At 42.3% G+C, this 14,524-nt stretch overlaps 1 long non-coding RNA gene across 1 annotated transcript in view; it reads right to left on the reverse strand.

Annotated features, from left to right (window-relative positions):
* Positions 1 to 10,314: 10,314 nt before the first annotated feature.
* The window catches only part of LOC106727535, a 13,207-nt gene continuing 8,997 nt past the window's right edge, over positions 10,315 to 14,524 (reverse strand). The window contains exons 4-5 of the long non-coding RNA XR_001363769.1: positions 11,495 to 11,663; positions 10,315 to 10,382 (exon numbers count right to left, since the gene is read on the reverse strand). This is a non-coding gene — a long non-coding RNA (uncharacterized LOC106727535). The remainder of the gene's footprint in view (positions 10,383 to 11,494; positions 11,664 to 14,524) is intronic.

Raw genomic sequence — 14,524 nt, forward strand, 5'->3', positions numbered from 1 at the left:
TTGTTATACTATAAAATTATTAGCTGTTTTTTTGTTTGTCATATTTGTCTTGACTATGTCCTGCTACTTCTGACTACTGCCTGTCAAAAATCTGCTTTCCGTAGTTAGACATTCTGCCATTTTTATCCCATTCTGGATGGAAAAATTAATGGATAGGAGTAGATAATTATAAGATGATGGAAAGATGTGAGGTTTAAATGGACTAAGCAATAAAGAACACAGTTGTGTTTCTGTCTATAAAGACAATGTGCAAAATAGATTTTGGAGCAAGATAGCATGGCAAGATTTTTAGGAGTGCTCAGGTTTTCTAGTCGCTCTTAATAGCTATTTATAAAAAGACAAATGCATTTTATCAAATTATTCATGTGCTTAATTGTGAAAAGTAATTTATATCATGCTTCTCCAATATAACACCTAATAGTTCCCATATCAAACCCTTTAAAGAGTAAGGCAATGATATTTATCTACATGGCCATTGATATAAACACCATTGCTTAATTGGACTTTCGATATATTCTTGGTACTTGTCTGTTCACTTTTCTGACTCTCTGCTTCCCCAGTGAGCGATTTAAGGAAAGCTACTGTGTTTACTTATCCTAGCATCCTCTGTGCCTAGCACAGTGCCTAACACAGAATGACACCTGGTAAAGTCTCACTGAATGATACGGGCATCGCCTGGAAATCCTTATTGGACCCTGGATTGGACTCTAAGAACTAGCACTGGCCCATGTTCAGCACAAGCTTTCCAAGCCCTTTTGAACACCAAGTGTTAAGCTGCAAGGAGCCCTCATAGGGGAGGTGGATCAATTTCCCGAGCCCTGGCCTGACTTACTTCCAACCTCCTACTCTTCCCCATCAAGGTCTTAGCAAGCCTGGTGTACAAGGATGCATGGATGATGATACTACCTGCCCAACTACTCTGAAGACATCCCAGATAAGGAGATGCCTGAACACTGGGTAGGGTACAAAGTCAAAACTGGGAAGATACACAGGGGACAGTCTATTAAAAAGAGAATTTCAAAAATTCCCTCTAATTTGCCAATGAGGTTGGAGGTCATTGGCAAGTGGAGGTGTGAAAACGGAGACAGTGTGTATACAGATTTGCTCAAAAGCTTTACTGAAGAGAGAGAGAGAGAGAGAGAGAGAGAGAGAGAGAGAGAGAAGTTGCTAGTAGGAATATCAGGGTCAAGGAAGATTTTGTTTTGGCTTTTACTTTGTTTTAAATTCTTGGTAACAATGAAGAGACAAAATCTAGAGAAAAGGCAAGATTGAGCCCTACCCCCTCAGAACTCCCAAAGAAAGGAGGCCATAATAATTTAAAAAGCGATGTAAGTCAGCCATGGCGTAACCTTCAAAGATTACAGGAAATCAGAAAGAATCGAAAGGCCTTAGAGAATGTGACTGTGCAAGTAAATGTCACTTTGACAGTTTCTTTCTTGGAGGTACATTTAAGATTATTTGAGTTGTCATTTTCTCTAGGAAGACTTCACTTTAATTATACAAATATTGAATCGTTTTCAAGATAAAAATGGTAAAGAATTTGCTTTGAAGTCTTGAGCCTTCAAACACTATCATGTGAATTCCTCGTTGGAGAAACAGTGAGGAATATGGAAATAAGGGCAACCCGGCCTCATAAATGAGGAACTGTGAATGTTAATGGTGCAGTTTCACCGTGAATCTTTTCAAGGGCCAACGAAGAGGCTTTATTATTTCAAATATCACAGATCTGAGAGCTCCCTAAGGGGAATAGTGATAAATATTGATAAAATGTCTATAAAGACAGCAAGGCAAAAATAAGCCTAAAGTTTGACTTGGCAGTTTAAAAAAACTGCCTAACCTTTCATTTAATTGCCTTTTCACAGCAAACCAGAAATAAGATCTGAATGCAGAATGTGCCCGTTACCCCTGAACTTGCTCTGAAAAAATCTGTTATAAGGGGATTTAAAGTGCAATCGCTTTGCTCTCAGCCTGAGTGCAACCAACTGGGGGAAATTGAATTTTGGTCTGCTGCTGCACCGTGGCAGTGTGTCTCTGTGCAGGGGTGGGGGTGGGGGTGCGGGTGGAGGGAGTCCAGGGAGGTACAACTGGTGATGAGCAGCCTGGAACCGTGGAAGGAGCAAGACATGCGTTTAAATCCAGAGCTTCCATTTTGTAGCTGAGTGAGCCTGCCTCAACTACCAGACCCTCCTGAGCCTCATCTGTTTCGTCTGTTAAATGGTTATATTAATAGCTAACTCAGAGACCAATGGACATCATTCATTCATTCAAGGAGCACTTATTGAATAGCTCTGGGAATACAGCAGTGAACAAAACAGGCTGGCATTTTAGCTCAGGAAGACAGATACCACAGAACATGAATGAATCCATTACACAGTGAGGTGAGAAGGGGAAAGAGAAGGGGGCGAGGCAGGCTGGATTGTTCAGACATGGCGGCCATCTCTCCCATCCAATGTGACTCTGACCCTTCTCCAATGGAGGGATGGGTCATTTGTTTCCTCCTCTTGAAACTGGATGGAGTTTTGTGACTTTTCAATGAATAGACTGGATATATGCGGCAGTGAGGCTGTATGCATTCCAAGGCTAGATCGTGTGAAATACTGCAGGTCCCACCTTACTTGCTGGAATATTCACCTATGAAGCCTCAGCTGCCATATAAACAGCTCACTACCCTGAGGCCCCCACGCTGTGACATAGTTCAAACCACATGGAGAGACCACCTGGAGGGGCCCCGTCTCTACTACATATGAAGAGAGAGAGAATGCAGCCAGCCCCATTGCCAGCCCTTCTGACTACAGACATATGAGAGATCCAGAAGCCAGACCGCCAGCTGAGCCCTTCCTGGACCCAGGGCCCTGAGACACCAGGAGAAATGACATGTTTGATGATGTCTGAACCACTAAGTTTGGGGGGAGATTTGTTACACAGCAATAGATCACTGGAGCCGAGAGATCGGGACAGAGAGCACACTTTTACATAAGGGAGAGGAGAAAGCTTCTCTGAGACATTTGATCCATGGATGGAGGGAAGGAGGGAATGAAGAAGGACATCTGAGCGGGGCTGGGGGGGGAGGGTGTGCTTTCCCAGGCAAAGAGCATCCCAGATGATCCAAGGACCATCAAGAGACCTGAGTGTGAGTGGAGCAGGTAAGGGAGCTCCTATATAATGCAGCCCAGGACCTGGAAGCCACTCTGAACACCCTAGTTCCACCACCTTCTAGCCATGTTCAGAGCTCCCTCTGTTTATCTCTGGCATAGCCCTTATGCCATGAGATTGTCTATTCAACTTTGAGGCCTAGACTGGCATCAGCTGTTTTCATATCCGCAGCTCCTAACACAGGGCATGGCACATGGCACTTGGTGAACTGCCACTCAATGGATGAAGAGATCCCAGCACATGGACAGGGGTGCATGTGCCATTAGGACATGTGCTACCTGCCGGGTTTGCATTCTAGAGAAGAGACCAAACTTAAAAAGCTCAATTCCTTCATTTTATTTTTATTATTTAAAAAAATATATTGTTATTGATTTTAGAGAGGAAAGGAGAGGGAGAGAGAGAGTATCATTGATCGGCTGCCTCCTGCACACCCCCTACTGGGGATCGAGCCCACATCCCAGGCATGTGCCCCTGACCAGAATCGAACCCGGACCCTTCAGTCTGCAGGTCAACGCTCTATCCACTGAGCCAAACCAGCCAGGGCACAATTCCTTCATTATGAAAGGCATACACTTTCAATGAGACATCTCCTTTAGGACACCTAAGCAGGACACCACGCTCTGTACATCCAGTGTTGAATTCACCTTCTCTTCCTCATCAGCCCCTTTTATGTACCCGCCCCCCCTTTTTTTTAAAGAAGCATTATCTTCTAAAGGCTCACACCTTGGAACCATCTGTGACCTCTGCCATTGTCCTTGTCTCCTCCTCTATTTCCTCTTTCCTGAACTTTCCTACTGGTTTTCTAAGGGGCCCTTGATTCTCCTCTGTCACACTCGCTTATACCTTACAGATTAATCTTCCAACAGTTCAATCCTGATAGTGGCATTCTTCTTTTTAAGAAAAAGTCTTCCCTGCCAGCTAAATAAGATCTAACTCCTCCAGCTCTCATTCAAGACTTTTATGATCTCATTCTAACCTCTCTTCCCTAGATCAATGGCCCATCAGTGAGAGGCAAAAAAAGTATTGTCTTCAAAGTTGAGGGACTTTAGCTGGGTCTTGAAAGATGGATGGAATTCAAATTGGTTTGGTGGTCAGAGCAACGAAGATGTGAAGATTCTTAATCACACTTCTGCCACTTATCACTTGAGTGACCTGGGCAGCCAGTTCATTTGTCTGAATTTTAATGTTCTTAATTCAAAACCAGAGTTCTGACAGTTTTCCTAGGTTCTACTGGGGCAGAAGAGCAGAGAAATGCTCCCATTTGATAAAGTCCTTGTCTTCGTGTAGCTCAGCGATTCTCAACCTGTGGGTTGCGACCTCTTTGGCGGTCGAACGACCCTTTCACAGGGGTCGCCTAAGACCATCCTGCATATCAGATATTTACATGACGATTCATAACAGTAGCAACATTACAGTTATGAAGTAGCAACGAAAATAATTTTATGGTTGGGTCACAACATGAGGAACTGTATTTAAAGGGCCAGAAGGTTGAGAACCACTGGAGCTAATTTCTTCGATCAACCAAGTCTAATATGACATAGAGTAGGGTAAAGTTTACTTGTTTCTTTCTATGTTTTTTCCCAAGAGAAATTCCCTGTAACAGAAATTCTCCTTGGAGAAGATCTTCTTTGTCTTGATAGTGAATTTCCTGGTGGTTCTGCTATATCTTATAAGTTAAACGTATAGTCCAACGGCAGCCTGAGCAGGAACCGGACTGCCAAGGGGACCACTATTGTGTGGACAAAATTCCACATATCTACAGAGGACCAGTGTTCAAAGGTGACGTTATGCAGAAGACAATGGCTCCAGTTCTTTCTCTCTCTGATATTTACAAATAAGACCAACACCTCACAGACCAAGTAAGTTCCTGGATTGAGAAAAGCAAGTTTTCAAGCCAATATCAGACTTCCTGCTGATGAGGGAAAGTGGGAATTCAAGCAATTAATTAGAAAAAGAAAAGAGATTTTATTCTATTTGTACCTCAAGTTGAAAAAGCACATCATAATGGCAAACACAGCACACAGTGAACACCAAAACTATCTATATGCTTGGCTGTGAAGGATGAAGGGTTTCAGGAATGATAGATGAGAAAGTCTATTATTGGAAGGTTCAAAAGAGATTTTCTGAGACCTGTAGTCCTGTTTGTTGAACCAAATCTCTGAATGGAGTTCAAATAAAATCTCCTTTCTACAGAAGTGAAGCTATTACTCAAAATCAACCAAGAGCAAAAGAGCCACATTGCAGCAATGGAAACTGGTCAGCTGTTTCCATGCAGAACCGATTTCAGCAAAACCTTCATTTTCTCTGCAACAGCTTGTTATCAGCTCTAAATGCTGCCTGGAAAAAGCCAAGTGATGCTCAGAGCCCAACATTACATGGGTACAACATGGGTGCAATAGCCACTCCTCCACGAGCATAAAATAGACAAACCAGCAAAAATAATGAAAGGAATCATTTGCATCTCTTGAATACTCAAGATTGGCCCAGTGGTGCTTAGCTATTCATGCCACCTGCTTTGGCTGGGTTCTGGGTGGAAGCTGCTGAGAATATGGCCGTGTGGATTGTCTGTGTTAAAGCGGGAGCTGAGTGTGTACATAATAATACACACTCATTCAGTGCTCAAAGAACACTGACTGCTGATGTTATTGAATGTATAAAGGGGGGTTTAAATGGGCACTTATAATCCTAAGGATGGCGGGAAACAAATATGATTTTCCCATGCAGAAGAAAAAGATGATAACTTTGGGGAGAGCGTCAGAAGGTGAAGAGTCACAGCTGGGAATCAGAATCCTGTAATAAGCACCTGGTGATTTATGCTCTATTTCTTTGCCAGGTGTCCTTGTTTAAGTCACTGATCATCCGTGTTGTCCCCTCTATTTAATGAGCACAGCGGCGCTTACCTCCAGGGGTACGGAGAGCCTTAATGAGTTAATGTCTCCCAGGTGAATGCAAAATACAGGTGCTAAAATGTTAACTAAAGAGGAAGTAAAGACAGGTTATTCCTCACCTCTCCTGTTTTCTTGGGCAGTACTGAGTAAGAAACTATGCTTTTTGTACATATCATTCTCATTTGCACCTCCTTTTCGGGTTCCTCTTTTTCTTTTCTCTTGATCTCTTTTACATAAACACACAGGAAAGGTTGTACAATTTTTTTTTCTGTATGCCAGGACGTCATGGAGATCCCTGCGGGGCAAGACCATAGGAAAACAGATTTGTTCATCCATCCAACAAGTGTCGATCCGATCCAATGCTTTCTATAGACAAAGTACTACATTAGCTACTGTGGAAGATAGAACATCACTTTTGCCTTCAAAACATCTAAAACTCTTGGGGGGCACATAAGGTATGAATACAATTAACGAAATCAAGCAAGTATTTTAGCAAGAAAGCTCTTCTTAGAAATGAGTGGCCTTTTGAAAGTTAGATACAGAATTCGGCACGGGCAGGTGCGTGCAGGATGGTGCAGGCAGAGGAAGTGGTGCGAGCCAAGGCTTGGGAGGGGGCATACTTGATTTAAAGGGGTGACAACAGCAGTCTGATTTGGTCTAAAAGTGGGTTGTCTGTAGCTGGTTAGGAGCACATTAGGCTGGGAAGTCATTTAGGGTTTGGTTAAAGAGGACATTAGGTCTCAGGCAAAGGCTTAAACAGTAGTTTCCAATACTTTAAAAAAAATTATTGTGAAATGGGAGGAGAGCTGTATGGCTGAAGAGCTTTCTCCCATTACACTCACGTATTTGGGTGCCTTTAAGGAGATCCATGGAACGCTTGGGGCTCTGCAGAGTGCTCTATTTTACAATAGGTGTAGGACAGCCATTAAATGTTTCTAAGCATGGAGGTGAAAATTAGAGCAGAATATTCTGGCCCTGGCTGGGGAGCTCAGTTGAGCTTCATTCCAATATGCCAAGGTTTCGAATTTCATCCCTGGTCAGGGCACATACAAGAATCACCCACCAAATCTCTCTCTCTCTCTCTCTCTCTCTCTCTCTCTCTCCTCTCCTCTCCCTTCTTTGTCTCTAAAATCAATCAATAAAAAGTAGAATAGACTATTCTGAATATACATCTGGCAACACAATTGAATTTATTGCCAGGGAGACAAACTTGAGACAGGAAACAAAACAAAACAAAAATATGCTGGCAGAATGTTTGGCAAATAGTAAGCACTCAATAAATATTTACTGAATGAATGAGTGAATGTATAGTAGCAGCAGGGAAGGAAATAGAGAAATATATTGTCAAAGAATAATTGATAGCATTTGCTGATTGATTATGGGAGAGAAGAGAGAGGTTGTGGTGGGAAAAAAAATCAAGGTTTCAAGTCTGGGCTCCCGGGAGAAGTGGTAGCACTATTAGGAAATAGGAGAGCACAAGCAGAACTGGTGGGAAGACTATATGTTAGATCCTCAGCAGGTTAAATGCAGTAGGAGACGCTCAGTTGGAAATGTCTAGAGACATTTGGAAATGGGAGGCTGGGGCTGAAGAGAAAGACCAGATTTACTGACACAGATGTAATAATGTCATAAAAATATATGTGCAGACAAGATGTCTTGGAGAAGTCAAAGAGGTGAGGACAAGTCTGGAAAGTAATGACACTGACAGGAGGAGGGGAGGAAAGAAAACTAAAAAGACAATGGCCTGGTCAGGGAGGGGAAAGAAACCACCATCATTTCGTGTCATAAAAAAACCACGTGAGAAACACTTTAAAGGAGGGAAAGAGCAACACTGTCAAATACCCCAAGAGCATAAGAAGGAAGAGAACCAAGAAAAGGCCACTGTACTTGGGATTTGTCACCCTCAGAAAGATATCTCCAGCGGTGGGGAAGGAGGCCTGCTTTTCCTGGATTCGAGAATGAAAGCCTGGGGCTGAAATGGAAATAATTAGCGAGGCTGGGCTTTCCAGAATTCCAGCAGTAAATGGAACAAGGGACTGAGACAGTAACTGGTTACAGGAACCTCTTTTAAAAAACAGAGAGGAAGGGAGAGGGATAGAGTCAGAAACATCGATGAGAGAGAAACATTGATCAGCTGCCTCCTGCACACCTCCCACTGGGGATGCGCCCGCAACCAAGGTACATGCCCTTGACTGGAATTGAACCCGGGACCCTTGAGTCCACAGGCCGATGCTCTAGCCACTGAGCCAAACCAGTTATTGAAGGCCTGGGAGAATCTCAAGCATGTTGATAGGCAGATAGGCAGATAGGCAAAGGTGAAGAATTGATGGAGGAGAAACTGATGGGAAAAAAAGAAATTATAGTCACGTTAAATTTTCTGAGTGATTAAAGCCATAGGAGATATAGTAAGTGAAAACAATGGCTAAAATATGAAGATGAGACTTTTAATCGGCCAATTATTGCACACCAGGCCACAGCTTAAGAAATCCCGTGAAATGTGCTTTACCTGTGGAAACAGTCTCTACGCTATCCTATTGGATATATTTCATTTTGCCATTCTGAGTCTTGAACCATGTTACCTCCCCTCAGGTAATTGGCAATTGATTATGGAACTATTGATAGTTTTCTTATTAGGGATTTTTTCCAGTTCTTTATTGTGGTAAAATACACATCACATAACATTTACTGTTTTCACCTTTCTTCATTGTACAGTTCAGGGATATTAAGTACCTTCATGTTGTTGGCAGTCATTGCTACCATCCATCTCCAGAATTCTTTCATCTTGTAAAACTGAAACTCTGGTACCCACTAAACAACTCATTATTCTCCCTTCCCCTAGCCCCTGGCAATCACCATTCTACTTTCTGTCTCTATGTGATTTTTTACTTCTCTACGTTTCTCAAATAAGTGGGATTATACAGTATTTGTCTTTTGTGACTGGCTTATTTCACTTACCGTAATGTCCTCAAGGTTCATTCATGTAGGCAAATATCAGAATTTCCTTCCTTTTTAAGCCTAAATAATATTCTATTTTACGTGCAACCACATGTTACATCTCCATTCATCTGCCGATATACTAGTACACTTGGATTGTTTCCATATTTTAGTTACTGTGAATAATGCTACTATGAATACGGTATGCAGATATCTCTTCAAGACTCTGTTTTCAATTCTTTTGAGTATGTATCCAGAAGTGGAATAACTGGATCATATGGTAGTTTTTTAAAATTTTTTGAAGAACTGCATACCATTTTATACTCCCACAACAGCCTATAAGGGATCCAAATTCTCCACATTTTCACCAACACTTACTATTTTCTGTTGGTTTTTTTTTGTTGTTGTTGTTTTAATTAATGGCAATCCTAATGGGTATGAGATGCTATCTCACTGTAGTTTTGATTTGCATTTCCCTATTGATTAGTGACGTTGAGCATCTTTTCATGTGCTTATTGGCCATTTGTGTATCTTCTTTGGAAAATGTCTGTTCGAGTCCTTTGCCTATTTTTGAATTGAATTATTTGATTTTTTTTTTTTTTTGCTGTTGAGTTTTAAGAGTTCTCCCAGCATGTGGTTTGACTTTTTATTCTGCTGATCATATCTTTTGATGTACAAAAAGTTTCCATTTTTATGAAGCCTAATTTTTTTCTTTTGCTGCATGTGCTTTTGAAACGATCCAAGAAATCATTACCAAGTTCTTATTAGTAATTTTGGAAACACAAAAATACAAATGTCATATGCATGGATGGTGTTGGGATATAATTCTGCACCCTGCATTTAGGATGAAATTTTCATGACTTTAAAATGTGTGTTTGTGTATAGGTATTTTTTAAAGCCTCTAAAATCAGCCTGTTGAAGAACGTAGTTAACGTGACAAAATGTATTATCAAGATCAATTTGATACGCTAAAAATTCCCAACATAAACTGCATCTGTTGGTTCAATAAAAAAAATTAATCACAAAAGCCTTGAGGCAGCTATACTCTACAAATGTCGCTTGTTGTTAATAAATGTCAGCATTAACTTAACTTTAACTCTCCTCCTCCCCTTCCCCAATGCAAAGAAGTACCAATGTCTGGGTCCTTCAGGTGGGTGTGCTTTCGCTTCAATAGAGCCCAAAGCACTGGTCCCCTAATGTGTTAAATAAAAGAAGCTCCTACATTGAATGGGAAGATTGAGTTCATCAGTTGACAAGCCAAGTTCCATATTAATGCTCCTTCAATGAGTCATTGCAGAATTTGTTACAATTTAAAATTTTAATATAAAAATGCTTTGAAAAATGGAGCCTGTTTTACGGTTCTGCATCTTTATTTGATTAGTGGCATGCTTGGTTCCAGCAGATATTCTAAAAAAAAAAAAAAATGTTTTTCAATGTATTCAGTATGCACAGAACTCTTTTATTCATTTCCAATGTGGATAGTTTAAGAAATGAGGTCGGAAATAAGCTTATTTCTTTCCCAATGACTAGCCCATTATCTCGATATCAATTATTGCATGATCAATTTCCCCCATGGGTTTACTCTGCTACCTTTATTTTATATTAAATTACTTGACGCATTTTAGTCTCTTCCTGGACTTGACGTCTACCTCATTGGTCTGCTGGTTTATTCCTGTAGCTAGTTCAGATTTAATTACTGTCCCTTCATAATACATTTTCATCTTGTCTTTTCCGTTACAGAAATTTGATTTAACATTTCCTGGGATTGGGATCCTTTGTTGTGCAGCAGTGGGAAGGGTTGAGAATGATGGGAATGGATCAAGAGCACATTTTGAACCTCTTACAGCCCCACACTCCTCTAACAGAGTGGCTTTTTGGCTTTTTCATCTAAGACAGAGGTGATTTTGCAGAGTGAGCTGGAGACATCTGAGTGTTCTGCCAAAGAGCTGCTTGCCTGCTCTTTCTCTCATTCTGTCGTCATTGTAGCTTAAATACATTAAAGCTGAGCCTTACACTTAGATGGGCCAAACATCATTTGGAGGAAATGGGCGACCATCCCAGGGAGGCTCAGAACCTGCCATGGTTCTACATTTCTTTGAAGCTCCTCTTAAATTCTGCTCCCAGCTGTTTACGCAGAAAGGATCGGACAAGATGTCCCTGTAAATTTTATTCCCTAGAAACACACATGAGTGTAAACAATATCTATTTTTCTCTGATGTTGTTTTTCTAAAAATAGGTCATTTAGGTTATTGTTTTGCTTCCCTCCCTGTCCGTTTTTAATTAAGAGTTGGGTACCTTTTCATGGTTGTTTGTATGCTAGCTACCTAATGTATACTTTCATTTTTACTCTCCATTTTTAGCTCTTTTACTTCATTCAGCGAAAGATAAGTGGTTTCCATGTTTTCCCATTTCCAACAGAGAAGAGGAACAGGCAGATATCACAGCATGATCAGAATAGGCTCTGAAGATACAGAGCCCAGGAGGGAGGGAGGGAGGGAGGGAGGAAAGAAAGTACTTACTCCTTCGCTGTTGGACTGGCTGCCAGGAGGGGTGTCAAATCCTCCCAGGCTGTCAGAGAGTCTACCCACTGCAGGAGAATGAACCTTCCATCTGCTCTCTCTCCAGTCCCACGTCTCACCTTGCAAGGAGACGATGACTTTCCTGCGCGCTGCGCTCCAAACTCTGATTCTAAGAAAGAGAAAAGGAGACTTGGCAAAGATGGAAACGCCCCTGGGCCCCTGGGGTCAGAGGCCTTCTCATGAAACTGTCAGGAAGGACTGCGTGCTTCACAAATCCCCCAGTGAACCAGCGTCTGAGTAGGAGATGCTGACAGCCCTTCCTCGAAGCCTGGTTCCATGTCTCTGTGTCTGTGTGACCCCCTGAAGGGGGTCAAGCTCCAACATCAAGAAGTGGGTGTGGGAAAAGCAGCCCTATGGAGCCAGAAGAGCTGGCCTAGAGCTTCCCCGTGAGCTGGCAGCTCAGACGCTACTTCTTACAGGAAGCCCTCTCTGAGCGCTGGGCTGAACAGGGCAGCTCTGAGTTCCCGCAGCCTGGTTTCCTCCACCCCAGTGTGGCCCAAGCTCCAACAGGCCTGTCTCTTCCATCCCTCCTCTGTGCTCGATGGGCACAGCCTATGTCTGTTTCAGCTCAAGAACTTTCGGAGCCGAGGTCTAGTCACCCCATCGTCCATTGCTCAGGCTGAGAGGGGTCTCTTGTGTTCTGATTTGTCCTATGTCCATGTTGGGTACACATTACATTAATGCCCTATACTTGGGCATCACTTTCACAGAACAGAAGTGTTCACTGTGTTCTGTAAAATAGTATAAAGGACCCCAACATTAACAGTTTGTTACTGGCATGCAGTCAGAAGATAAAACATATCAGGGAAAAAAAAATCCGTTAGAAGCTCTTTATAAGAAAAGCCAACTAGATCCACAAGGCAATGAGAGACCAGTAGCCTGATGACAAGACATGAAAACTAGTCAATACAAATATGCTTTCAATCCTGGGTCAGAGAAATGAATAATTTGAAAGAAACATGGTATTAGCTACACTGAATATATTTTCTGCAAGAATAGGAAAGGAGCCAGAGACTATTCCAAAGAATTTCAATTGTTGAAAATCTTATTTAAACACGCGACTTCCAAAATGAATAGTAAGACAGAAATGAAAGTTTTGAGAATCAAAAGATAAGATCTGCAAAACCGTAATCAAACACATCTCTGAAGAATCTCAGCATTGCAGGAAGCTGTCTTCTTGCACACATGGCTAAAAATGTCCCTACATTGGGCTTGGGAGTATTTTTATGGAGTATGACTTGGGAGTAACACTGGATATAGTGGCAAAAGTGCAATAGTTGACAAAATTTTTTTAAAAGAAAAGAGCAGATTTATTCTACCAGATTCCTGTAGCAAGCTATAATAATAAAAGTGTAATATGCAAATCAACTGAACGGCCAAACAGCAGAACGACCATCCACACATCCTTCTAGATGACCTTCTGGACAACCTTACGAAGCCGGGCTGAGAAGGCCTACTCTTGCATGAATTTTGTGCACAGGGCATCTAGTGAAAACATAAAGGCCACAGCTTTAGCTGTATCCAGGCAGGGGTTCAGATTCTGCAGGAAGAGGCTATCCATTTTTGGAGCTTCTGGATCCACAGTCAGCCCTCCCACCCTCTTGGGCAGGTAAGCTGAGGCAGTGCTCAGTCCCCAGGCCCACATCTCTCCAGCCCACCTGAGAAAAGGTGGTAACTGACATGACTGGCCTCTGTCCCTTTACCCATTGGGTTAGAATACAAAATGTGTGAATCGTGCTCTGCTGAAATTCTTCAGAGACGTGTTCGACTATGGTGTCTCAGAAACTCTGCAGAGTTTCTCTAATTTCCTGTTGGAACCACGGAGCTTGGACCGGGGCTGAGCCTACAATGTTCAACAGGCACCTTGGCTTCCAAAAATTGTTCATGGTCGCCCAACGCCTTGCTGGAGCTCCTTTGTCTTTGGGTACCAGGTGATTCCAAAGACTCACTTGCTGTTTGACCCAAAGGAACATTCCTGGCAGAGGGAGGAAAGAAAGTCTATAGAGCTGAAATCAGCAGTATTTATTTATTTTTTATTCTTTTTTTTTTCTTTTATCCTCATTTGAGGGTCTTTCTCCATTGCTTTTAGATAGAGTGGAACAGGGAGAGGGAAAGAGAGAGAAACATCGATGTGAGAGAGACACATTGATTGGTTGCCTTCCATACATGCCCCAGGAGCGAGCCTGCAACTGAGATGGGTATGTGCCCTCTATGGGGAATTGAACCCACGACCCTTCAGTTCGCAGGCGGATGCTCTAACCACTGAGTCAATCCAGCCAGGGCTGAAATCAGCAGTATTTAAAGAGATGAGTGTGCTGAGCAGATACTACCTGGCTGTTGGCACTGCTGTACATCAGTCTGTTGAAGCCCTATCCTAATTCTGCCTTGTTTCACTCAGTTTGAGATTACTGCCTCAATGACAGTCCCCCGCTCCTGGGCTGTTGGTGAGATCAGATGAGATATGCACCTGAAGCGCTGACACTAAACCTGGCCCAGAGTAAGCACCCAGCGAAGAGGTAAGACTAGAATAATCATGCACAACAGGATAAATTGTAAAAACCTAGCTGAGTGAAAAAGGGATCTACATGCTATGTAGATTGATAATACCAGTTTACACAATCTGTAAGAACACATACAAATAAATTAATACACGCCCAACATATAAGAACAATTACCTATGGAGGAGGGGGAGAGGGGAGTGATGAATGAGGGAATAGAAGTGGGAAATAAATACATTAAACAAGAGCAGGGACTGAATGCCCAGCTGGTGTGGCTCAGTAGTTGAGCATTGAACTATGAACCAGGAGGTCACGGTTCCATTCCCGGTCAGGGCACATGTCTGGGTTTTGGGCTCGATCCCCAGTAGGGGGCGTGCAGGAGGCAGCCGATCAATGATTCTCATCATTGATGTTTCTATCTCTTTCCCTCTCCCTTCATCTCTGAAATTAATAATAATAATAATAATTATTA

This window comes from Myotis brandtii, unplaced genomic scaffold (genome assembly GCF_000412655.1).
Source record: "Myotis brandtii unplaced genomic scaffold, ASM41265v1 scaffold441, whole genome shotgun sequence".
Classification (NCBI taxonomy): domain Eukaryota; kingdom Metazoa; phylum Chordata; class Mammalia; order Chiroptera; family Vespertilionidae; genus Myotis; species Myotis brandtii.